This window comes from Lycium barbarum, chromosome 9 (assembly GCF_019175385.1).
Source record: "Lycium barbarum isolate Lr01 chromosome 9, ASM1917538v2, whole genome shotgun sequence".
Lineage (NCBI taxonomy): Eukaryota > Viridiplantae > Streptophyta > Magnoliopsida > Solanales > Solanaceae > Lycium > Lycium barbarum.
The window spans coordinates 36511558-36539306 of NC_083345.1; positions in this window are offsets into that span (position 1 = coordinate 36511558).

Below are 27749 nucleotides of genomic sequence, written 5' to 3' on the forward strand. Positions count from 1 at the left end.
CATATTCAAAATTAGATTAGAAATCATGAAGATCGATACCTATATTGCTATCATTCAAATTAGGTCAAAACTAGCCCTAGAATTTGGAGAAATAGGGCCCATAAGGACAAAACGGGAAATTCGGGAGCAAAATATCAAATTAAGCACTAGGTGATCAAAATCCATCAACTAATTGCTAATTAACTCATGGATTCATCCAATTTCGAAATTCAAGCAAAATCCCCAATTTTGGGTATAAACCCTAACTCTTAGATTCAAGGATTCAATACTAATTATGGAAGATATATGATCAAAAACCTTAGATACATCATAATCTAGCATAAACCCAATCAATTTCATCATTTAAAATCCTAGGTGGAATATCTATTAACTCCACTTTTATCTTCCATTACTAAGGAATTAATAAGGAAAGAGGAATTCTAAGATGATTAAGCATAATGAATTAGGAAGGAGATTAGCAGGACTTACCACCAAGAATTTCCCCCAAGAATCTTCTAGAACAGTCCCCAAGAGCTCAATTTTCGTAATGGTAATGAATGATAGATTAAAGGCTTTTAATACACACTTAATGAAAAATAACAGGCCCGATATCGTATCGGCGGCGTCAGGACCGCCATGGCGCCACCGCTCGGGTGTCTTCTCAGACCGTCAGGACGGTCTGGGCATAACAGGCTTGGCCGCCCTAGCGGCCATCCAACCGCCACGGCGGTGCTGCTCTGGTGGACACCAGGTACCAGAATCCCAATTATTTTTCCAAGTCTCAACCGAAATCCTGACCAATTCTCGAGGTCATCTGCTCACAAACCACATACACAGACCCACATAAAAATTCGCTATGAATGCACTCGTGGCCTCGAAATTCCCAACAGAGGTCTTGTTGATCGAGTCAACCCCCGATACCTCATTTCCAACTTCCCAACCCAAATCTCAAAATGCATCCGAGTGCATTGGGAGAGATATACACACAAATTCTAAACAACCATCCGGACCTCTCGGAATCAATGGATTTTCAAAAAAGGTCCGTTTACCCAAAAGTCAACTTTTTTCCCTTTAAGCCCAAATTTCACCAAAAGTCACCTGAATCAAATCTAGACACCTCGAGAGGCGTGTCAACGGTCCCTTCGGGTCAAAAGTGAGCTAACCAGGCTCGAAAAGCGGCGAATGGGCCACAAAAACTATAACGACCAAACAGGTTGTTACAATACACACTCCTTTTACTTCTGAAGCTGAGATGTTCATTTGAACCTTATGTTGTAGGAAACTTCTGTCGTATATGATATGCTTTATCCCATAGTTTTCAGACTTTAAGAGAGATCCTTACACTACCGGAAAAAAAGGTATGTGCTAGACTGAAGAAGTTTTTTTTTTTTAAGAAGTTCTTTGTCAATGCCCTAGAACTCAATTCAGCTGAACGAAGACTAGATGTTGATGCACATGCCATGTTAGCCTGTGCTAGAAGATCTGAAGTCTTTAGTTTAAATGGGGAGTACAACTGTCATCTGAACAATCAATTTTATCTGGAGTTTGGTTTAAATGTTCCTTTCCAATTGAACTCTCAAATATTAAAGGTAACTCAACAAGTAACTCGTGATGTTGTCGTGCAAAGAAACAGGTATACAACTTAAGCTTGTCTTGTAATTAGATTTATAGAAAAATGTGAATTGGACAATGAAAGATACTTTTACAGTAAAAATATATCAGTAAATGGTATTATCAAACACCTAAGGCTCGATTGATACAAGTAGATGTATGTCTATGCTCCAAATGAATGTGCCTCATACGTGCACCACAACTGATTTGGTTGTGCAAGGAGCATGCGGTTAACGATTTTTGGTAAGTTGTGTTGATCAATGAATAAATTGGCCATAGTGAATTTGTGGGATTTTTCTGCCTAATGAGACTGATGAAATGAACAAAGTTCACTTCTTTCTCACTCACTCACAGTCTTGCTTCAGAAAAATGAGAAACCTTTGCAATTTAAAGTCGTTTTGAGGGTTGCAAAGTGTCAAGACCCAAATTCGAGGATCACGATGACACCTACACCCTCCCACCTGTAGGCGCACCATTCTAGAGTTGTAATTCATTTAGAAAGAAAAGTGAGAAAATTATTTACATTATCAATATATTCCAGACAGTCTGTACTAATTGTAAATAAGAATGGAATATTGGTTAGTCAAATACAACTCCAAAATTTGGCTGAACTCGTAAAAGAACTTCTAAAGAAATTACAAGTCTTAGTCAATACAAAAATAGAAACTATCTTAGGATGAAGGAACAAGATAATATCAAGGAGAGAGAGAGAAAGAGAGTCCAGGGTTGCAGATCCAACTGTCGCACACCCTAGAATCTGGGAATGATGGCCTCAAAATTAGCCACGTAGAATAAACTTGGAGCATGGGTCTGTATTTGCACCAGAAAACAGTGCAACAAGTGTAGATGAGTACAAAACTGCTATTGCTCGGTAGGTATCATAGGCCGACAACGAAGGAATAACGCATACAACAAATAAAGGTTTAAGCAGAAAACACAAGTAGAGTCACACAGCCAACATCTAAATACCTCTTATAACCTTAGTCATATTCCACCCCAAAAGACGGTAGCCAATAATCATGTGAGAATGCAATGAGTCAATGAATGTATGCATGCATGCAAATGCACTGGCCAAAACTCATACCTGGTACACACACGCTAGTGGTCATTCCATCTAGTCGTGACCCATGGGGGACTCACGAGGTCCATATACCTCTCAACACCATCCGGTATGTACCCTCGGACTGGGTGAGAACCATATCTATCATATCATATCGTGTTATATCATCTCCGCACAGCTCATATCATCATACCCGAACATTCCCCTAGGGGCTTAAACACATCAATCTTACCTTTTTACCGGTCTGGACGGACAATCTCATACGTCATAAATACCTCATCACAATGAACGTATAAAAGTATGCATGCATGGATAAGTACAAGATGCACGGTAACAAGTGTCAATAGAGGCATGAAGTAAGTGATGAATATGTATATATTAAGAATCACATAGTATCACCTCAAAGTCAAGATTGATGCCACTTTCATGCTATAAATGAGGTATGGTGTGATGAATGCAGAATAAGTCAATAATCTTCCACGAATCAGCCAAACATGGCTATCATAGCCCAAATAAGAGACAATCATATCAATCTAAGTGGATTTATCATCACAACCAATGCCTGTAGGCCTAACATGCTTTCCCCGACACAACATCCTAATCATGCAACAATTTCCTAAAATAGATACACCGGTACCAACCTAAGTGTTCATCAAAACCACTTAGGTGGGACCCTCTTCACATACCCAATGCCCCATCAACATTTATAGGCTATATACGCCCTCCATTCGGAGTCTAAAAGAGTAAACCGTAACCTACCTCAAGGCCGAGCAGGTACCACAAACACTATACTTGAGCCTTTCCTTTTCGTAGCGCCTCCGAACCAGCAAAGTATAAAAAGATACAAATTTAACATTAAAACACAGTTTTAAGGATACCCATACTGTCATAGAAGAAATTCAGGGCGAGAAGTCAACTCAAAATCCCTTTCCTAAACCCCGACGGTCAAAACGGTAATTTATCAAGAATCTGAGTTCCTTAATATCAAATTAGTGTTCAAAAAGGTTACACAATTCTAAGAACACCCATATTACTATGGTTTAACCCGAAACCCAAAATAAACCTAAATAACCGGACCCGGGCCCCAAGGGAAAAACTGAAAATTTACTTTAAAAATAGTTAACCCACTGCCAAAATAGCCTAATCCCAGAAAATCATGCCAAACCACTAATGGATTGACTTCCAATTATCAATAAATCCTCAATTACAACCTAGGGCTAAAACCCCTATTTTTTCCACCTCAAATCATGATTTAAATACTAATTAATGGTAGGAACTAAGAGATAATAACAAGATAAAGGTTAGATTCTTACCCCCCAATCCTAGGTGAGCAAATCACACTAGAAATCACTATAATCCGAACTCTACAACTTGAAGTTTAGGAATAAGGAAAAGTTTTTGAAGTTGGGGAATTTATTCCACTGTTTTAGCCCCTCGTCTTCGTGATCGTGGCCTGAGTCATCACGACCGTGATGGTCATATGTGATCCGGCCCAGCAGGATTCATGGCGCTCACAGGACAAGTCACACGACCTTGATGACCCGCGACTCACCCTTCCCAGTTACGCTTCACCTTGCGATCGAGAGGGACTCCTACCCGATCGCGATGGCCTATCCCACCAAGGCACGCGATCACAAAGAAGGAAACCAGCAACTGAACACCAGATTTTTCTGGTGTCCTCGAACTTGGTTTTGATACTAGAAACGCACTCGGAATCCCCCGGACACAAACCAGCCATGCATTTCAATCATAAAACATGCTACGAACTCTCTTGCGCACTTGAAATTCCAAAAAGAGGTTGTCTTGACCCGGGGTCAACTATAGTCAACTCCAAACCACCAAAACTTAACTTTCCAACCAAAGACCCAAATCATACCCGAACGCCTTGGGACTCCAACTGTCACGACCCAACTCATGGGTCAAGCAGGCACCCATACAATCCCCCTGGTGGGAGAACCGTTCCCGTACCTAACAATTCAAATAATCAAAAGGAAGAAACTATAAGTACTAAACAGTCTCAAATCATATAAATATAATTGTAAGTGTGGAAAATAGTACAACACCCCAAATAGATCTAGTCTATACCAGTACAAGAGCTACTACAATACTGTCTGGAAACAAAGGACAAGTATCATAAAAGAAGAGTTTTCCGGGCTGCTGATCTAGAACATGGCTCACTCGAGAAGCTCGCACTAGAAGCCTCGGGAATCACTCGCGAGGTACTGATGTGGATCCTGTAGAAAACTCTGCACTCAAAAAAGAGTACAACAAGGTAGTATCAGTACAAACACTATGTACTGGTAGGTATCATAGGTCGACAACAATTAGTTTACATATATGAAGGAAGAATCAACAAGTAGACATCTAAGCAATCAAGCACATTTATGAACAAGTCAACAATGACATCAAGCCAATATCAATGCCATGTACAATCAACAATGAAAAAATAATGCAAAAGTGAATGCATATACAATGCAATGCACTAGCCAATACCTCAAACCTGTACACACATGCTACAAATGAAAATCTTTATGTCTCGATAGTGATGACCCATGGGGGACCCATGAAGTCCATGTACTCCCTCGTCCAGGCAAGAAACCTCTGACAATGAGTATATCACATTTCGCTCCAGTAAAAACCTCGGATCACGTATTCTCATCTCTTTGATATACAATCCGGCAAGGACATTGGATGTTCCTTTGTCTCACTTATCATCATCAGTACCAAGTCAAAGTTTGTATCTGTAACGACCTGTTAGGTCATTTTGATTATTTTCTCATTTTTGCCTATTTTGTGCTTGTGAACCAACCCCTTTGCTTGTTTTGAGATTGTTGTGTAATAGGCGTGGTTGGCATGATTCCGGAGGTGGTTGTAATTTCTTAAGACTAGAAATTTGCTAAGTTAAGAAATCTTTAAGTGTTGGGTTAACGTTAGGCATCATCGGGGGTATTTGTGTCATTTTGGGAATTTTGTCAGTTCCATTAGCTTCGAAACATTGAATATAGGTTGTTTCAGTGTTGGTTCAGTTCCCGAGGATCTTGGGGCCTTTTGTCATTTGGTTGAAAAGTTGGTTTTTTCCCTTTCGGGGTTGACTTGGTCAACAAGACCTTTGTTGGGAATTTCGAGTGTGCGAGTGAGTTCGTAGCACATTTTTATATGTGTCTGCATATTTGGTTTGTATCGGGGAGGTTTCGGGAGAGTCTCAGGATTTCGGTTGAGAGAGTTAAAAACTAGATTTTTTTTGTTCTGTTGTTCGCACAGGCGCGAACAGGGTCCCTTGTGACCAAGAAACCACTGCTTTCGCTTGGTGGGCCGGGAATGCCCGACAACCCCTACAGACCAGCTCCGGCGAGAGGCGATGCGCAATAGCGAAGGACAGCTCGGTTGGCCTTTGTCCGCCCCTGTGAAGATTTTCCCGTAGGTGCGTGTGCGCAGCTGCGAGCTGAGCTCCGCCGCTACGAGCTTGGGATATTTTGTGGGAATGCGCCGTGGCGAGGTCTCTTCCGCCGGTACATGTTCGCCGCTGCGAACTTGGGTGCGCAGGTGCACAATTCGCTGAGTAGAATGTGGAGTGTCTTCTTCCTTAAGTCTTTCATTCTAAAACCCTTAAGTTGAGAGCAATTTTGGAGGCGAATTGAAGCGAATACAAGGAAGAACCAATAGGTAAGTCTCCATTGAAGCGAATACAAGGAAGAACCAATAGGTAAGTCTCCTAACTCTATTCTATGATTATTTTCATGGTTAGAATTGATACGCTCAAATTACACCTATTAAATGATGTATGGCGGACGATGTCAAATATAGTAACCCAACTAGGTTGGGGTTGAATCCCACAGGGAATGTGGTGTGAAAAGGTTACTAAAATCGTAGAGTACTTTCTTTAGGTCTAATTTCATATTCCGTTGAGTTGTAGAAGATTGTTGTTTATTACTAAAAGCTATGTTGATTGTTGTAAATTCAGATGATTAAAAGATCCAAGATTGTGTCACCACTTAGGTTTGATGTTATGCCCTAGGTATCAACGTAATATACTCCTTATGGATTGACTACTGTATACACTTAATCTCTATGTGAACTATTATTATTTCCCAATAGCTACTAGTTATTTATCTTCTCGATTTTCCCAAATATAGAAGACTATTATTAAGAGTGATTAAATATGCTAGGTTAAACTCGTTCTCATTCCTAAGTGAGTTTATTAAACGAGGGTTAACACCTCGAGTCCCTAATTATTACTTCTACCAAGCCCTGCTAACTTTCCCAAGAATTGCAGACTTTATGGCTCAGATCAATATTTGCAACTATTAATTAACATGAACGAACAAGAAGTGATTATATACTAGCAATCCACAATTCGTATATTAATGTTTTAAACCTAACATATAACACCCACCATGGGTTCACAATCTCAGACATGGAGTTTAGTTACTCATGATATTAATAACCACACAAAACATTGTAATTGTAATTGTTATTGAAACTTACAAAGAGAATTTAGGATGAATGATAATAGAATAGTCTTGAAACCCTTGAAAAGAACTAAGAACTCAAAGTGCTCAATACAAGTCTTAAACTTAAGATGCTGTAAAAATAAAACCCTATCAGGTATTTATACAAGTCCCAAAACTCGAAATTAATAAAGACTAAACAGCCCAGGTGGCATGTAAATCGACGGACCGTAATTGTAGCGCGACGGTGCCGTCGAATGTCAATGATGCACTTGATTGACTTTGATGGAGAATCACAACTTTAGTTCTTCCTATCGACGATGCAACTTGATGGTGCCGTCGAAGTTCGACGATCTGTCCTTTCACCCGTAATGTTGCTTCACCAAAACTGCACTTCTCTGAAGTTCTCTAATTTTGCATAAGAACGACCCAATTGACGGACCGTCGACATGTTGACGGTCCGTACAATTAACAATGTAGGGCCCGTGTCTTCAAATTCCTCATTTTTGCTTGATTTTGCATCCCGACTACTAAGTACCTGTAACATACATAAAACACATCAAACTGACACAAACTTACCCGAAAACAAGTAAAACTTATAGCTAAAAAGCATCAAATGTTGCCGCAATTCCACGACACATCAAGAATCAAAATCCCATGCTTATAATATTGATTTTAAGAGAAATATTGAAGGATTTTGGAACCCAACCTAAGAATTGGAGGTTTTAGAAATTGAGCATGAATTAGTGATTATTATTAGATGATTTTAAGTTATGGGTTAATTCAAGTATGAGGAACATGATTCTAGGCTCAATTTACTGTTTTGCCCTTTGGTTTCGGTATCCAAATTTTAGGGCTAAATTTGGGGTTTTTGGACTATGTAGCAATATGGGTGTTGTTGGATTCGTGTTCTAACGCATAATCCATATTTGATTATACTTTTTTCATTATGAGACTATGCAGAACGACAACGGGCTTCGTGATTCGAGATTCGGCAACTCCAGGCATGCTGAGACCTTGAACTCTTTCTTGAATGTGTGTTGGCTAAAATGAATCTATTAAGTGGGAATCATGTGAATTAAGGGGGTTCCGATACTCGTGAGGTGACGAGCACCAGTATCGAATACCGGTCATCATGTTATGGGTATTTGTACAATTTTAATTGTATAGTTGGTCTGAATGCCATGCTTTGGGCACTAGCTGATAGAATAGTATGATCATTTGGATCTGTGATTGGGGTCCGATGCCCGTACTTTATCTCTCTTATTTTTATTGCCTGTCTTGTCTTTTTGTATGCATATCACTCATATATCCTCATGATATTGTAAACATGAGGATAGATTCCATGCTTATATGTTTGTTCTTGACTTGATGTATGCCATATTCATACGTTATATGTATTCATGCATACGATTTGAGGATATGATTCTGAGTCTGATGGGATCTTGTTCCGGATGGTTGATGATGCTTTTAGACCCTTCCGTTGACAAACGAGTCCGATCGGCTAAGTGACAGGTACCTGAGATATGATATATGGATACCGTGATCCGAGGTTCCTACCGGAGCGGTCCGTGATCCGATGATTTTTTGAAGCGGTGATTTATGGGCCTTATGAGCCCCCCATGGGTCACGATTTGTTAAAATTCAACGTGTGTATATCCGAAAGTGGAAACAAAGGCCTTGCATTGCATTTGCATCTCATTCATCTTATCTTATGTTATTGTTTTGATTGTTGGTATTTGACTTGCCTTTTATTGGATTCTATTTGCTATTTGAGCATAATTGTTAAAGTATGGTTATCTTGTATTTTGGACTAATGGCGGACAAGTGTGGTTGTGGTATCGTAACCAACCTTCATCTCCGTTCCGAAAAAGGTTGGTCAACGATGCTGCTGAGTACCCGTTGTATTTGTACTAACGCTGCACTTGCTGCACCTTTTTTTGTGCAGACTTGGTTCCTAGAACTAGTGGAGCTCGTGACTACCAGGCTGCCCGCTAGAGCCTTACTTGAGAGATCGGGGGTGGCCTTCTTGGATTCTAGACAGCTCCGGACTCCTTGTTACCATTACTTACTGTCTCTTTCAATAGTCATGACCCATGGGGGACCGCTAAGTCCATGTACCTGCTGCGGAATCTAATAGTTAGTGTTGCGGTATGTGCAACCCGATCCCAGTTAGTGTTACGGTACGTGTAACTCGATCCCAGTCAGTGTTGCGGTACGTACAACCCTATCCCAGTCAGTGTTGCGGTGCGCAACTTGATCCCAAAATATATATGAATGAGTGAATGCATGATAATAATGCCAACAAAATATATAATCAACGGTACCACATATGGACACAAATCTTAGTCACAATAACAATATCATAATCCTTACTTCCTTTCCAACAACCTCATTCATGATAAATATGCTTTCCGACACACAAGTAATCACTAAGCATCAACTCTGTAGAATTCATCATGTGGCGATTGATGTGCCGTGTAATCGTGGCACATTTGATGCTGTTAACAGAGAGTTTTACTTGTTTTTCAAGCAAGTTAGTGTCGTTTTTACGTGTTTTTATCATGTTTCAGGTATTTAAGGGCTTGAGAGGCTGAAGTGGGAAGATTTAGCATAAAGAGGTCAAAAAGACAACTCATTGTGGAAACAACTGAAGCAGCCATTTCACGAGAATAAACATGGACCGTGGATTATTCCACGGACCATGAAACTGACCATGGAGTGATTACAATGAGTCGTGTTGGAAGAAGTTATTTCATGGCAGTTTCCACGGACCGTGAAATATTTCACGGTCCGTCAAAAGGAGCGTCCAAATGAAATTGAGGCCAGAAGGATAGCAATTTCACAGAGAATAGAAACACTTTCACCGTCTGTAAATTATTTCACGATCCGTGAAAAGTTCCGTCGGGCCAGAGATGTTATTTTTTTTCCTAAAGCGAACTGGCCCACTATAAATACGCATTGTAGGGTTTGTTTAGAATATTCTTGATCAGTTTTAAGACTCAATTTTCTTAGCATTGAATACTAATAGTTTTTGGAGCTTTTTGGGATTACAAACAAGTCAATTATTTTCTCTTCAATTCCAATCAATCATTCGTAAGCATTATGATTTCAATTATCTATTTTTGTTCTTCTTTCTCTATGAGTAGCTAAATCAATTGCTAAGGTTGTGAACCCTAAGATGGGTATTTTGTGATTGGGAATTGGGATTGATATATGCATAATGGATTGTCAGGATTTATTTATTTCTTCATTCATGATTAATGGTTGCAAACATTGATTAAAGCCATAATCTTATTTCACTTGGGAAAGTATCTAGGGTTTGTAAGAATAAATAACAAGAACACAAGACTTTAAACCTTGTTTAACATATTCACTTAGTAATAGGAAGAATTTGCTTGGTACAATTTAATCGTTCTTCATATGAACTCTTTATATTTGGGAAATCATCAAGAGCGATAGTCTTTAACTGTTGGAAAACATTAGAGATCGCATAAGGGGTTAAGTGCATTCATACAACAATCTATTAGAAGTATCTCAAGACCAATCACCATAAGCATACACTTATTTGACGGGGACACAACCTTGGTTACCTTTACCATATATTACAATCCAAAGAAATTAGTAGCAATTAGTCATAGACAACCAACTTTCTACAAACTCAACAGATTAAGACATTAGACCTAAATAAAGTATGCTACGATTTTAGAAACCTTTTCACACCATATTCCCTGTGGGATTCGACCCCAACCTTATGGGGTTACCCCCAAGAAGAATCAGTCCACAAGTAGTTCTATTCCCTCAAAGAGTGCTTAGAAAAGTGACGAGAAGAAGTGATAGGTTTTAAGGGTCTTACCTTGAAAAAAGGGAAATAATTCTGCCCGACTACGGCTGTAGCGGTCAAGGGAGTAGCTGCAGCGCACGCGCTACGACACCCATAAGGCTCACCATGGCGGCCTATACTCAAAATCATCAGGCCGCTATAGCAGCAAGCATACCGCTACGGCGGCTAGCCGATAAATCCCTCTGTCCGCTATAGCTGTCCCCCAAGCGCTATGGCGTGACTGCTACAAGTGTTATAGTACCGTTGCAGCGCCTACACCAGAACCAAAAAGTTCTAGTTTCTGACCAATCTCATCCCACAATTCGACTATCACCCAAGGCCCCACAGATAATAAACAAACATGTAAACACACGTAAAACGCGCAACGAACTCACCCGTGGCCTCGGATTTCCCAACGGAGGTCTATTTGAACAAGTCAACCGCCAATGGCCTAAAGCCAAGTTCTCAACCCAAGTTCCAAAACGCTCCCAATTGCTTTGGGAACTGAACCAAACACACTGCCATGTCATAAATGAATGTCCCGACCTCTCGGAATCGGCGAAATTCCGAATTTTTTTCGTTTACTCAAAAGTCAACTTTGGGTCAAAAGAATTTCACTTTGAGGTTCAAACATCTAAAAGTCACTCTAAAACCCACCCGATGACCTAAGGAAAGGTCAACAGGGGTAAATAGGTCAACAAGGGTAAAAAGGTCATTAGCTCTATAATGACCAATCGGGTCGTTACATCAGATACCAATTAAATAATCGCTCATCCTCGAGCGACAAGGAGTAGAAATGTGGAAAAGTAAATGAATCAGCATGTAAATAGGGATATCTCTTGTGCATATTGGACTCGGTCTCCTAAGTAGCCTCCTCAACGGGACGATGCTTCCATTGAACCTTGATCGAAGCAATCTCTTTCGACCTCAGCTTTCTAACCTGCCTATCTAGAATCGCTACAGGCTCCTCCTCATAAGACAGATTCTCATCAAGTAACACAGAATCCCAACGAACTATATAGGAACCATCAGAATGATACTTCCTCAGCATGGACACTTGGATAACCAGATGAATACCTGACAGGCCCGGTGGCAATGCCAACTAATAAGCAACATCTCCAACTCTACGAAGAACCTCAAATGGGCCAAGGTACCTCGGGCTCAACTTGCCCCTCTTCCCAAATCGCATAACACCCTTCATGGGTGAGATCTTCAGAAGCACCTACTCGCCCACCCCAAACTCTAAGTCCCGAACCTTCCAGTCTGCATACATCTTCTATCGGCTCTGAGCTACTAGAAGCTTTTCCTGAATAAGCTTCACCCTGTCCACAGACTCTCTCAATAAATCTGTGCCCCTACGAGCGAACATCAAACGCATCAAACCACCCAATTGGAGAATGACACCTCCTACCATACAAAGCATCGAACAACGCCATGTTAATACTCGAATCGTAGCTATTGTTGCACGCAAACTCCGCTAGGGGCAAGAACTGGTCCCAGTGACCACCTAAATCAATACATCTGCTCTCAACATATCGCTGAGCACCTGAATAGTCCTCTCGGATTGACCATCAGTCTAGGGATGAAAAGTTATACTGAGGTCCAACTGAGTACCTAACTCTTTCTGAAAAGCCTTTCAAAAATTGGAAGTAAACTGGGGACCTCGATCCGAAATAATAGAAATAGAGACCCCGTGTAATCGTATAATATCACGAATGTAAATCCTGGCTAACTTCTCCGCAGTGTAAGTAACTTGAACTGGAATGAAATGAGCGAACTTAGTCAACCGGTAAACAATAACCCAAAATGAGTCAAACTTGCCCAGGGTCTTCGGAAGATCCACCACAAAATTCCTGGCAATCCTCTCCCACTTCTACTCGGGAATGGGCACCTTCTGAAGTTCCCTACCAGGTCTCTAGTGCTCATCTTTGACTTGCTGACAATTTCCACACTTAGCCACAAAATTTGCAATATCTCTCTTCATCCCCCCCCCCCCCCCCCCACTAGTAGTGCTGCCTTAGATCTCGATACATCTTCGTAGCACCCGGATGAATGGAATATGGAGCTATGGGTCTCCTCCAAAATCAAACGAATCAAATCACCAACACGAGGAATGCACACGCGTCCCTTGATCCTCAGGATGCCCTCACTATCAAGCATGTCCTCCTTGGCCTCATCTTTCAAAACCTTATCACGAATCTTACACAACTAGGGCGCCTCAAACTGCTGGGCCCTAATCTGCTCTAAAAGAGATGACCTTGCCTTAACACAAGCTAAGACTCTGCCCGAAACTGAGATATCAAGGCGCACAAAGCTATTAGCCAGAGTCTAAACCTCCATGACTAACGGACGCTCAGAAGCAACCAATCGGGCTAAGCTACCTATGCTCACTGCCTTGCGACTCAAGGCATCAACTACAACATTAGCTTTCCCCGGATGATAGAGAATGGTGATGCCATAGTTCTTCAGAAGCTCCATCCACCTACGCTGCCTGGAATTAAGATCTCTTTTGGGTAAACACGTGTTGGAGGCTACGGTGGTCGGTGAAAGCCTCACAATGGACGCCATATAAGTAATGCCTCCATATCTTTAAAGCGAAGACCACAGCTAGAAACTTCAAATCATGGGTAGGGTAGTTCTTTTCGTGGATCTTCAACTGAAGGGAAGCATAGGCATTGACTCTACCCTCCTACATCAACACGGCACCCAAACCAACACGGGATGCATCGTAATATACCGAGAAATCCTTACCCTCCACGGGTAATGCCAGAATCAGGGTTGAAGTCAAAAGAGTCTTGAGCTGCTGCAAGCTCTCTTCACAAGCATCAGATCACTGAAAGGGAACCTCTTTCTGAGTCAATCTAGTCAACGAAGAAGCAATAGAAGCGAAAACCTTCACAAATCAACGGTAATAGCTGGATAACCCCACAAAGCTATGAATCTCAGTCACAGTAGTAGGCCTTACCCAATCTCTAATAGCCTCAATGTTCTTTGGATCAACCATGTTCCCCTCCTTAGACACAACGTGGCCCAAGAATGCCACAGACTCAAGCTAGAACTCACACTTCAAAAACTTGGTATAAAGCTCTTTTTCCTTCAATAACCCAAGAACAATCCTCAAATGATGCTCATGCTCCTCCCTACATTTTGAATACACCAAGATATCAACGATGAACACAATAACGAAGGAAATAAGATATAATTTGAAAATGCCATTCATCAAAGTCATAAAAGCAGCTGGGGCATTCGTAAGCCCAAATGACATCATAAGGAACTCGTAATCACCATAACGAGTCCTAAAGGCCGTATTCGGAACATCTTCAGCCCGAATCTTCAGCTTATGGTAGCCTGACCTCAAATCAATCTTCGAAAATACTGAAGCACCTTATAGCTGGTCGAACAAGTCATCAATGCGAGGAATGGGATACTTATTACGAATGGTGACCTTGTTCAGCTGATGGTAATCTATGCACATCCTCATCGTACCATCCTTCTTCTTCACAAATAAAGTAGGTGCACTCCAAGAGGAGACACTCGGTCTAATAAACCCCTTACTCAATAGATCCTATAGCTGCTCCTTCAGCTCCTTCAACTCAGTGAGTGCTATCCTGTTGGGAGGAATAGAAATGGGAGCTTTTTCGGATCCAAATCAATATAGAAATCAATGTCACGGTTGGGTGGCATACTTGGCAAATCAGAAGGAAAGACCTCCGCGAACTCACATACAATGGGCACAGAGTCAAAGGACGAAGAGTTAACGCTAGTATCACGAACATGGGCTAAGTAAGCCAAACACCCCTTGCTAACTGACTTCTTCGTGCTGAGATAAGAAAGGATTTTCTTTGGAGCGGGGCTCGAAGTACCCCTCCACTCTAATCTCGGAATCCCAGGCATGGCTAATGTGACTATCTTTGCGTGACAGTCCAAGATCGCATGGTACGGTGACAACCAAGTCATACCCAAGATAATATCAAAGTCTACCATATCCAATATCATCAAATCTACCCAAGTATCATATCCCATAAAAGTAACCAAGCAAGACCAAAAGAGTCGATTAACAACAACTGAGTCTCCAACCGGAGTAGATATACGAATAGGCACATCAAGATAGTCACTAGTCAAATCCCAACAAACAGAACGGTAGGCTGATACATAGGAGAAAGTAGACCCCGAATCAAACATGACAGAAGCAGGTCGATGACGAATAGAAACAGTACCTGAGATCACAGCATCAGAGACCTTTGCCTCGGGTCTACCCGAAAGGAAAAGCAAAGACCACCACCACGGCCACTTTGGCCCGACTGTGCCCCTTCTCTGGAGGCTTGAGAACCGCCTCTACCTAACTGGTATCCACCCCTTGACTGATGAGACCCACCGTGGCCTGACTGAGCACCGCCTCAAGCTGAAGAACCACCCCGACTACTAGATGGTGTCAGAGTCTCGAACCGGCTCTGGGATAATCTCTCATAAAGTGGCCTAAGTCACCACAAACATAGCAAGATCTGGGGCCTCGAGGCCGATACACGGAAGCTTTTGAACTAGAGGGACCACCACGGTCAGCTGGACGAGAGTAAGAACCACCATGGGACTGTCCAGCTCCATAACCACTGGGTCTAGAAGGACCACCTTACGAAGCCTATAACGTTGACTGAACGGGGCTGCTAGGGGCTGAATGATAAGGCCTTGAGGACTGTCCCCCACCTCTATAGGTAGAACCACTATAACCACCAAGATGATGCGACCTTTTCTCACTAGACTCTCCCAAAGATCGAGTCTTGGCAGACACGACACTCACAGCATGATCAACAACTGCCTGGAACAAAGATCCCAAGGCCAGTAACTGGAGACAAGCAACATGAAATGAATACACAAGTCCACCCACAAACCTACGAATCCTCTCCTCCTCCGTGGGAATCAACTGAGCAACATACTTGCCAAAGATGGAAATCTGGCCTCATACTCTGACACGGTCATACCTCATTATTAGAAATAAAGGAACTCATCTCTACGCTCATCCGTCAAAGTACGTGGCACGTAATTCTCCAAGAAAGCTTGGTGGAACTGGGTCCAAGTAAGTGGAGGTGCACCCATAGGTCTGCTCTCAATAAAAGTCCTCCACCAAGTCTTTGCGTCGCCGCAAAATTGAAATGACACATAATTAACCCTATGAGACTCCACAATGCGCATCTTATAGAGCCTCTCATGGATCTCCATAATGAACTCATAAGCATCCTCACTACGCAAGCCAAAGAAATTGGGCGGTTCCATCTTCAAGAACCTCCTAACAAGCTCTTGATCCTCAACGGTCAAAGGCTGGACTACCACGGGTCTGGGCGCACCCTCAGGGACTAGAAGACCACCTAAACGCGGGGCTATAGCAGCAGCAGGATGCATCTCCATAGTCTGGCCCTGCTCAGGTGTCCGTACCGCCACTCGAGTCGGGGAACCACCTAGAGTAGTGGCACCCCCTACGGCATGCTGGCCGTCAAGATGAAGAAGTACATGGGCCATGATATCTTGGAATGCCTGATCAGACATAGCATCGGGGTGAGTTAAGTCTAGCCCCTCACCTCCCCCGACTGCCTGTTCTCTCTCGGGCTGACGCACTGGAGAAGCTGAACATGCTAGCCTCTGTCCAGCCACAGGGGCCCCACCCCTGGACGGTGCAGCTCCGTGGCCTCTAGCTCGGGTGCGACCTCTCGCCTGCACTCGTCCTTTAGTGCCTGCCTCAGTTGCGGGCTCGGGCACCTCGTCCCTTGTGATGGTAGCTTATGTCCTCACCATCTGTGAGAGAATAGAAGTGGATTAGATACCAATTAGAGAAAGCTAGATACCAATTTGAATAAAGTAGCACGAAGGAATGAAAGAAGGTGAAATTTCCTAAATGTCCCATAGCCTCTCACAGATAAGTACGAAGCTCATCGTGCCGATCCACAAAACGCTTCTAGACATGCTCTTGTACTCATAGACCAGGTAACCTAGGGCACTGATACCAACTTGTCAAGCCCCAACTAGGGGAATCGTGCGGGTTCAACCATTTCCTAGTTCGGTAGGCGAACCCTTTCCCAAATCATTCATTCAACCACAATAAATTAATCAAGATAATCAAATATAAGTCTTAAACATAGATAATAATAAGGATAGTGAACAAGTGCAGAAATAATACAACAATTCCAAGGAATCTGGTCTAAGGCCGTACAAGAGCCACTACTACAAATACTAAAAGTCTAAATATAAAATAGGTCTGAAAATGGAATACTGTCTCAGAATATTAAAATAAGACAAGTAACTAAGAAGAGGCATCCGAGCAGCGAATTCATCCAATGCTCACCCTGGAATACTCGTCAGAAGGCCTCGGGACTCAATCACGGGGCACAGAAGTCGATCCGGTCACAAAATCTGCACTTAGAAAGAATGTAGCAAGGTAGAATTAGTACAACAACACATACTGAGCAAACATCATAGGCCGACAACAGTTAGAAAATCATATATATAAGAAAGAGACTGAAAAAGTAGGCATGCTCACAATCAGATAAAATTCAACACAATCCAATTACCGAATCCTGTACCAAACCACCAAGTCTAGTAAATCACCTCAAGTCCACTATAGTTCGATCCACATCTCAAGGACTACTATTCAAGTACGCGTATCACCAAGAATCAATCAACAAGTCCGAAACAATGCCAACAATAGATATGAGATGAATGCAATGCATATGCAATGATACACACACGCTTCGAGCGGAATATCTCGACGCCTCGATTGTCATGACCCATGGGGGACCGCTAAGTCCATGTACCTATTGCGGAACGCACAACTCGATCCAATAGTCAGTTTTGCGGTATGTGCAACCCGATCCCAGTTAGTGTTGCAGTACGTGTAACCCGATCCCAGTCAGTGTTGCGGTACGTGCAACCGCTCCCAGTCAATGTTGCGGCGCAACCCGATCCCAAAATATATGTGAATGAGTAAATTCAACATAAAAATGCCAACAAAATATATAATCAACGTTGCCACACTTGGACACAAATCTCGCTCGTAATAACAATAGCATAATCCTTACTTCCTTTCCAACACCCTCATTCATGATAAATATGCTTTCCGACACATAAGTAATCACTAAGCATCAACTCTCTAGAATTCATCACATGGCGATGAGCCAACAACTCACAATAAGCAACAACACAATAGAACACAATAAGGCAACAAGCCATACTCACAACAATACCAACCTAAGTCTTCCATCCCAACTTCATACCCGAAGGTTTACATGCTTTCTCCAACAATCACTAACTATACATATAATCTGCTAATCGAAGTTTAATTGAAAGGTATGCCGTAACCTACCTGAAAAGCCGAACAGGAGCCTCGAACTATCACACCTTGGCCTTGCCTTTTCGTAACATATCCAAGTACTCAAAGTCTATTCATAATTGAATTCTGTATTAAAATCCGTGAATAATGACACCCAAATTGCTATACTTTAAGCTAGGTCAAATTCTAACCCGAGGAAATTGGAGAAACGGGCCCACAAGGGTAAAACTGAAAATTGAAAGATGGAACATGCAATTCAAGATCTGGGTGATCAAACCCACTAATCATTTGCTAAAAACAACTTACGATTAAGCCTAATTCGGATTTAAAGGAAAACCCCCAAATTTGGGTATGAACCCTAATTCTTCAATCCTCAAATTAACCATTAATAATGGAAGAAATAAGCTTAACCACAAGGAATTCATCAAATTCTATGGTTATTCTAGTCAATTTCACCACCAATTTCTATTTTAGAAGTCTAAATTGTCACGACCCAAACAGCCGTGAGTGGCACCCACACAAATCCCCTAGTGGGCGAACCGTATACTTAACCAACCATCCAAACGATTACCAATTATTAAAACATTTAGGGACATGACAAATACAAAAATCTCCAAAATGTCTAGTCATGCCATAAATAATTAAAATCTGTGAAAGTCTAACTATTAGAACCCCAAAATTTGAAAGTTATCGTACAAGGACTCTAAAACATAATTGTCTAAAGAATGAATGACTGTCTAAAATAAACATAAATATCTGAAAGGAATTAGACATCTAAAACAAGAAAGATCTTCAAGTTGCCTGGCATGGGTCGGTGCTCACCCTCAAATCTGGTGGAAACTGGCCTCATGCTAAATATGAGGTCTCGTAGATGTCTTTGGATCATAATCTGCACTCAAAGAATGCAACAAGGTAGTATCAGTACTAACACTATGTACTGGTAGGTATCATAGGCCGACTAAGATTAGTATCATGCATACAATCACAAAATCAATAAAATAGACAGATAGGCACAACAACACATAACCACACGAAACCATCAACAAGAATCATCCAACACCGAAATATCAGCCAACACTGGGATAAGATAAAGCCACACAATTAGAATTCCATAAGAGTGACTCAACCCGTGCAATCACCAAACACAATCGTAAATCACAAGTTATCTTAACTCTGTCACATATCCATACACACATGCTAAATGGTAATGTTTGACCCATTAGCCATGACCTGCAAGGGACCCATGGTGTCCATGTACCACTCGCTCCAGGACTAACCTCAGATCACGAGCCCCTAATTAGGCCACATCCTCACCCCTGTCAAATGTGACTTTTCATATTTATAATATCTTTCTTATCACAATGTATTTCCATTCCACAATCCATAAGGAATGTGAACAATTAATAAATTAATATCAGGGAACACAAGTCATCATGTCACAAGTCATATCAAGACTCAAGAATGAATTCATCAATAACATGAATAAGGGACTACTCCAAGTCAACAAGAAGAGTATTTATGAACTCCTTCTTTATCATTTCGTAACAGTTCATCACATAATTAAGTCAACCAATGTCAATTAAGGAATTTCCAACCACACTTTATGTCCGAAGTCCTAATCGTACTTCTCCTATCAATTTCGTAACATATACAATCAACTAATCAAAGTCTAACTCAAGTAGACCGTAACATACCTCAAGCAGCACTGGGAAAATGCAATCACTCGACGATAGATTTCCCCTTTCGCAAAGCTTCCGAGCGTTCAAAGTCTAGAAATATAGCACTACATGAGTATTCGAATCATCTACGCAAACAGTACAACAATTAGGGAAAAAGAACCCAACTACACTCTAATCTTTTCAATTGGGTGAACTATCACTAAGCGTGACTCCATCATAACATCAACCCTAAACCATCATACTATTCCCATTCATTGGTTTTCTAATTAATTTAACCCTTTTACAAGTAGTTTTTATATCAAGTTATTATCTTTATGAAACCCTAAGTCTCAATCAACAAGTTCCACTATTAATAGCCATGTTCTCATCCTAGGAAGGGATAATCTATACCCCTAGATGATTAAACGACAATAAAATCAACAACCCATTAATTAATTAAGGGTTTCTTAAGTTCTAGGGATGTAGCCCTTTCATTCACCATTAACAGACCTTTAACTAATCATGGAACCTAATCATATGATGGAATGAACAAAGTCAAGCGTTGAGACTTACCTTTCAACAATACTTTATCCCTAGCCTTAGAACTTCGCCACAGCAGTTCTTGAAATTTTTTTTGGAGTTGTGTGGGGAATGGGTTTGGAATAAAGAATATAAAACATGGATTCTACCTCGCGTCGACCGCTGCAGGGCCAAAGCCCTGCTGCAGCGGTCTCGCTATAGCGGGAACCCTTCCGCTATGGCGGACCTCATTAAATCCCTGGCTTCCCGCGGTGGAGAACCTAGACCGGCTACGACGGACCTGCTATAGCGGTTCCTAACCCGCTGCAGCGGTGCATTTTGACCAGTAGCTCATGTTTTTTGTGCCAGTTTTCACCTAAAAATTCCAACACCAATCTGTGGCCCTGTGGACGCAAACAAAACATGAACAGATTCGTAAAAATACGCTACAGACTCACCGTGGCCTTGGAATTCCCAACAGAAGTCTATTTTTCTAAGTCATTCCTCATAACGACCTAGCGGGTAATTGCATAAACCCATTTCAAGAATTTTAGCACAAAAGCAACTTCTCTATCTTGATTCTAGTGACTCTAAGCATGGAATAAGAATCTAGGTAGGCAAATGATGAAGGCTAGGGCCATAGATCTTACCTCCAAGATGAATCAGTCCACAAGTTGCTCTATTCCCCAAAAGAGTGCTTAGAAAAGTGATGAGAAGAAGTGATAGGGTTTAAGGGTCTTAACTTGAGAAAAGGGAAATAATTTGTCATGACCCATTTTACTCGGTCGTGCAGGCACCTATCATTCCCACTACGATAGGCGAGCACTTATCCCAATATAACCAATGTAAGTAAAGGCGGAAGAAATAAATATAGAATAAGTCTCAAACCATCCATCTACAAGGTAAAGTGCGAAAATACTAAATACAACCCCATAGATCTAGTCTGATCATACAAGAGCACTAACTACATACTATGAGTCTGAAAGATGATAAAGTCTCATAATACAACTATCTCGAAATAAATGTAAGACAAGTAAGTAAAGGAGAGAACATCCGGGCAGCGACCTTCATCGTGCTCACATTGGAATGACTCTACAGCAGCCTCACCAATCATCCCTGAGGGAAAAGAGTGGAACCTGTTGAATACTCTGCATCCATAAAAGAATGCAGCAAGCATAGGTCAGTACAAAATAACGGTACTCGTAGGTATCAATGGCCGACTAAGCATAGCTGACATAATTCAGACAATAAAGCAGGGTAGGCAGATAAATCAACAAGTATAAGTCATCTATAAGCCAGAACCAAGTACACGTCATCACCTAAGTTGAAGCATCTACTCCCTAAATGTGCCAAATCTCAATTACTCAGTCCGAATCCATACATCACAAGTAAATCACAAGAATATCAAGTACATTACAAGGATATCACAACAGAAACCAAGTGCAATGCAATGCAATAATGTATGAAATGTATATGCAATGCAATGTTGTGTACACATGTACTCTGGATGAAAATATCGACGTCCCGGTAGCACAACCCATGGGGTACCCGCGAGTCCATGTACTATGTTGCTCTGTATCACACAGCATAGAGACGACCTTTCCACCCTTCACGCCTGCCGGCCATCCTGTATCACACATCATAGAATGGTCTCATGATTAGTATAAAACCTCCCAAGTATTTCAAAACAACATAGGCCACATCGTCACCGCCCTGTCAAATGTGCCTTATAGATATATATGTAAGATAAGTGCTCAATGTATGTTTCAAGTATGCAGATGACAAGAACAGGATCTCTTATCACACTCATTCCGCTCCGGTACATGACCTCGGATCACAGACTCTTATCTCTTTTTAACACAATCCATGATTTCAGAACAACCATCGGACATCGGACTACTCGCATCACTTGCATGCAAACTGATCTCAGTTCATCACAGTGTTTCATCAAGCACCAACAATGTATCAACAATATATCATGAGAATGAGTGCAATGCATGTGCTAACATCAAGAATCAGGTCAATATTGTCACGACCTGACTAGGGGCCGTAACGGGTACCCGGGGCTAATCACCGAGCACCACTCATTCTATTACGCATCGTACTCATTAAGTATTCTTTTATCAAATTCATACTCAAATCATAAGAGAATCATTTTTCATTTGGAAATATAACCATTTTGATATACATAAGCCATTCGGCTATCAAAATAATTATATATATATATATACAATAGCAACATCGTGAAACCATATAACCCACACCTGCGTATCTACGAGCCTCTACTAGAGTGCTAGACATAGGGACGGGACAGGACCCCGTCGTGCCCAAAATATACATATGTACACAAAAGAATAATCGAAGGCACCTCCGGAATAATGGAGTGCTCTCAGGTCAGCTAACAGCTTCTACAAATCTGGATCAAGCTCACTTCCCTGTCTACCTGTGGGCATGAACACAGCGTCTAAAGAAAACGGATGTCAGTACGAACATTGTACTGAGTATGTAAGACATGAATGAAATGAGCATAATAGAAGAATCATAAGCCATAGGAGGAAGATATAACCTGCATGGGTTTTATAGGTGAATACATTTCATATATATATCGTATACTTATATAATTGTAGTATAGGTATCATCATAGCGCATATGTCATCACATCATCATCATCATCGTTAACCCGCGTCCGGGTAACCATCATATGCCGTCCACTAGTGGTGATCATGTTCGGCCTTCTAGGTGCGGTGGAATCATAAGCAATCCGCCTTAGCGATGACATGCCCGGCCATTTAGGCACAGCGGAATCATAAGCAGCCCGCCTTAGCGGTGACATGTCCGGCCTCTTGGGCACGGTGGAATCGTATCGTCATATACCCATCGTAACTCAATATTTTCATACATGGCATAGGCATATTATAAACTTACATTATTGATCATCTCATAGACATATCATAACTTAGCATCATTATACTTTTATCATTAAAAACATTCATTAGAACTTGAAGGCAACCATGGCTATGTCGGGGTGACATAGGGTCGTGAACCCCCGATTTCATTATGGAGCATTTATAAGTATTCTGCCTCACCTTGAAGGAAACAGTATATAAGGTGAGTGCATACAATAACCGACATCATTAACTATATAAGAACATCATATCATGAACTCTAGAATCTCTAGACTTAAGCTCATCATCATTATTATTGGGCTCGTAATGTATCTCTTATCTCATGTAGCTATTCATGAACATAGACTCTTAGCTTTCCGGGATATAGAGGATTCATGGAGAAGAAGGAAAAATCAAGCCATAGAAAGAAAGGACTAGCTTCACATACCTTTTCTGTTTAACTAATCTATCGCTTGCTTGTTCTCCTTCAATGCCCACGTTTTTACCTTCAAGAGAATCCGCATTAACGTTAGCTAATCGATTACTAGAACGTGCTTACTAAAGCTAAAGAAAATTGGGCAGCATTTCCTTTGTTTATACTACTTTCCCCATATTTTATATCAACTCCCAAACATTCGTAACAACATTCACAATATCACAAACAACAATCATCATTCGTCTACATTACCCACATTTCACCATTTCACTCCAATTTCTCCATAATCATGGTTATAGTTCATTATTGCATTTTCTCACATATAATACTTATTCCATGTTCTAAATGTCGTTCACAACATATTTACAATCACAACATACCAATATTCATCATTCACCCCAAACTACTACTCAAGAATGACACTATTCACACATTCATGACCTATTTCCTATATCTTTCTACAATCCAAGTGTTTTTAACTTTCAACACCTTAAACAACAAGGAATGATCATAAAACTCACCTTAGATGATGGATTAATAAACCTTGAGTGGAACTTCTCTTCTTACACCAAAAACCCTAACTCACTTCCCTTGAGATTTCTTGATATATATGAACTTTTAATAGGTTTCATACACTTGATTTTGTGGGTTTGATTAAGTTGATCATAAATTTCTCTTGTTTTCTTATAGATGAATAATGGAGAGAGTTCTAGAGAATTATTGAGGTGTGGTGAGTGGAAAATGCAATGAATTAATGAGAGAGGGTCCTTATATTAACACTTAAAATTTGTCCTGACCGGAACATACAGACCAATATACGGTCCGAACATTTTATACGGGTCGTATGTCTGGCCGTATGTTTGGTCCAGTGAGGACCCTTATTCTGGGCAAGACATACGGTTGGACATACGGTCCGTATGTTTTATACGGCCAGTATGTCTAGCCGTATAATGCCCAGTTCTCCAAAACTCATTCTCGTCGACTCGTTTGATCTCCAATCCTTATGAAACCTTCTTGACACTTGATTAACACCCTAATACCAATCTAAGGGACGTTATCACTCTTCTCCAAGACATCATTACGCTATCATTAACTCGTCGCTCATAATTCTTACTCGACACGCAACATATCCCTTACTTTCCTTGACAACCTTCTTCCCTTACGTCAAATGACTTTGAATCTCGATTAGGATCATCAAATGCTATTTTCTCACTTATCAAAACATCGTATAAGTCGTGCCCTTCGTTAGCCTATTCACTGTACGTTAATGGGGAAATTTTCCAAGATGTAACAAATATCACAAGTACCAACATGGGTACGCCAACAAGAAATCAACATCACAAGTACCAACATGGTACGCCAACAATATTATGAGTGATTACACAAGTCATATAGAAATTTATCCTCATATTAACATCCACCCGTAAGATACTATAATATCACAATCAAGATGGAATAACAATTCCCAATATCTACAAACCACACGTGGCATCAAACCAACATAATAAAACAATCAAGTCACAACACAATGGGGTGGCTAGCCCCAATCACACAACAGGGCCCAACCTAAGGCAATATCCAGCCCAACTTCATACCCGAAGGTCTACATGCTTTCTCCGACAATATAATCTAAATATATGCTTCGCTATACGAAGTCTCACCAAGGGTAAGCCATAACATACCTGGAACGCTGAACAGCAAATCACGGACCACGAGCTAATTCCTTGCCCTCACGGTGAGTCTCCACACAATCAAACTCTAATCAAATATAGATTCTATGTAAGAATATGAGAAAAACAACACCCAGATTTGCTGTATTCTATTCAGGTCAAACCCGCTCTTTAATTTAGGAAAATTGGGTTCAAGGGCAAAACGAAAATTTTATGATCAAAATACCAATTTCAACACCAATTAACCCAAAACCATTATTAAAATTTAAGGAATGTTCAACTAATCCTGAAAATCCTTTTCATATGCAAAACCGCCAATTTGGGTCTAAGAACCGTAATTTTGATTCAAGAATTTCTATGAAATAATCATGGGTTATTGATTACTAAACATGGAAACATGATAATCTATCATAAACAGCCACAATTTCATCATTAAACTCCTTCAATTCATCAATTCCATTTTTAACACTTTTTCTCACAAAACCCATGAAAACCCTCTTTGGTTCTAGTTATTACTCGGTTAGAATCAAGTTTAGGAGACTATAATAACAAGATATAGGGCCAAGGCACTTACTTTAGTAGGAAAAAGGCTTTCTAGAGCTCCAAGTCGCCTCCAATATTGCTCTCAACGAATATAGAACTTAATAAAACCCTACTGGTCAGTGGCATTGCTCCAGCGGTCGCGCCACCCTTGCAGCGCCACCACTCCAGTGCTCATATTGGCCGCTCTAGCGGCTAAGGAAATTTTGCAGGATCTCCGCTCCAGTGGCACCATCTCCGCCCCAGCGATGCCACTACAACGGACACCAGTAACTGGTACACCAGAAACCAGTTTTCTGTTTTCGCTATTTCAACCCCGAAACTCGACTATCATACGGAATCTAAATTATACAAACAAACTATGCAGATATACATAAAAACACGTTACGAACTCTCCCGCGGTTTCGGATTTACCAAATAAAGTCCCGTTGAAAAAGTCAACTCTCAAACCACATAATAACTTTGAGCGCTTTAAGCCCACATTTCACAAAAAGTTGCCCGAATCAAGTCTAGACAACTCGAGACCTCCGTTCAAAAGGGAGCTAACCATGCATAGAAAAGGGTCGGAAATGCAAGAATGACAAAACAGGTCCTTATATAATTCTGCCCGACTACGACTGCAGCGGTCAAGGGAACAGCTGCAGCGCACACGCTACGACGCCTATAAGGCTCGCCATGGCAGCCTCTACTCAAAATCATCAGGCCGCTATAGTGGCAAGCATACCGCTATGGCGGCTAGCCGATAAATACCTCTGTCCACTATAGCCGTCCCCTAAGCGCTATAGCGTGACCACTACAGCGGTTATAGTACTGCTGCAGCGCCTACACTAGATCCAGAAAGTTCTGGTTTTGGACCAATCTCATCCCGAAATTCGACTATCATCCGAGGCCCCACAGATAACAAACAAACATGCAAACACACATAAAAATGCACTACGAACTCACCCGTGACCTCATATTTTCCAACGGAGGTCTATTAGACCAAGTCAACCCCCAGTGGCCTAAAGCCAAGTTCCCAACCCAAGTTTCAAAATGCTCCCAATTGCATTGGGAATTGAACTGAACAAACTATTCGTTTACTCAAAAGTCAACTTTGGGTTAAAGAAATTCTACTTTGAGGCTCAAACCTCCAAAAATCACTCAAAAACCCCTCCGATGACCTAGGGAAAGGTCAACAGGGGTAAAAGGGTTATTAGCACTATAACGACCAAATAACCTCTAAGTATTTTATCAAAGGATGATTAAGATTTGAAATTGACTTGTACGATTTATTTTCGCTTTTTAGTATTTCTGCTTATTTTGGGCTGTTAATGGTTTATGTTGACTTACTAGTACGGTGGGACTAGTGCCATCACGACTTGGTAAATTGGGTCGTGAAAGTATCAATGCAACAGATGAAATGAGAGTGTATGCCATAAAAGATATCATAATCAACCCACTCAAACTGATGTTTTTATCTGATCTGTCAAATGGTTCAAACAGGGAAAACAGGCTGAAAACAGGGGAAGGTTCAGATCTCTGAACCCAGCAGAACCGCCATGGAGGTGTCTCAGACCTCTATAGTGGTCCCACCTTGGCCGCAGGAGAGCTGCAGGGGCGGTCAGAGAGGAAATGGGCTTCAGCGGTTGCCTTTCCGCTATAGCGGCATCGCCGAATTGGTACACTGACTGCCGTGGTGCTGTGCCTAGTAGTGACATCATGCTATGCCCACATTTCTCTCGCCTCTAGAATTTAGCTCACTTTTTCCAACGCCGCTAGTTCTAATCCTAAAATATTACCTACTTTTCGCACGTAAATACCAATTG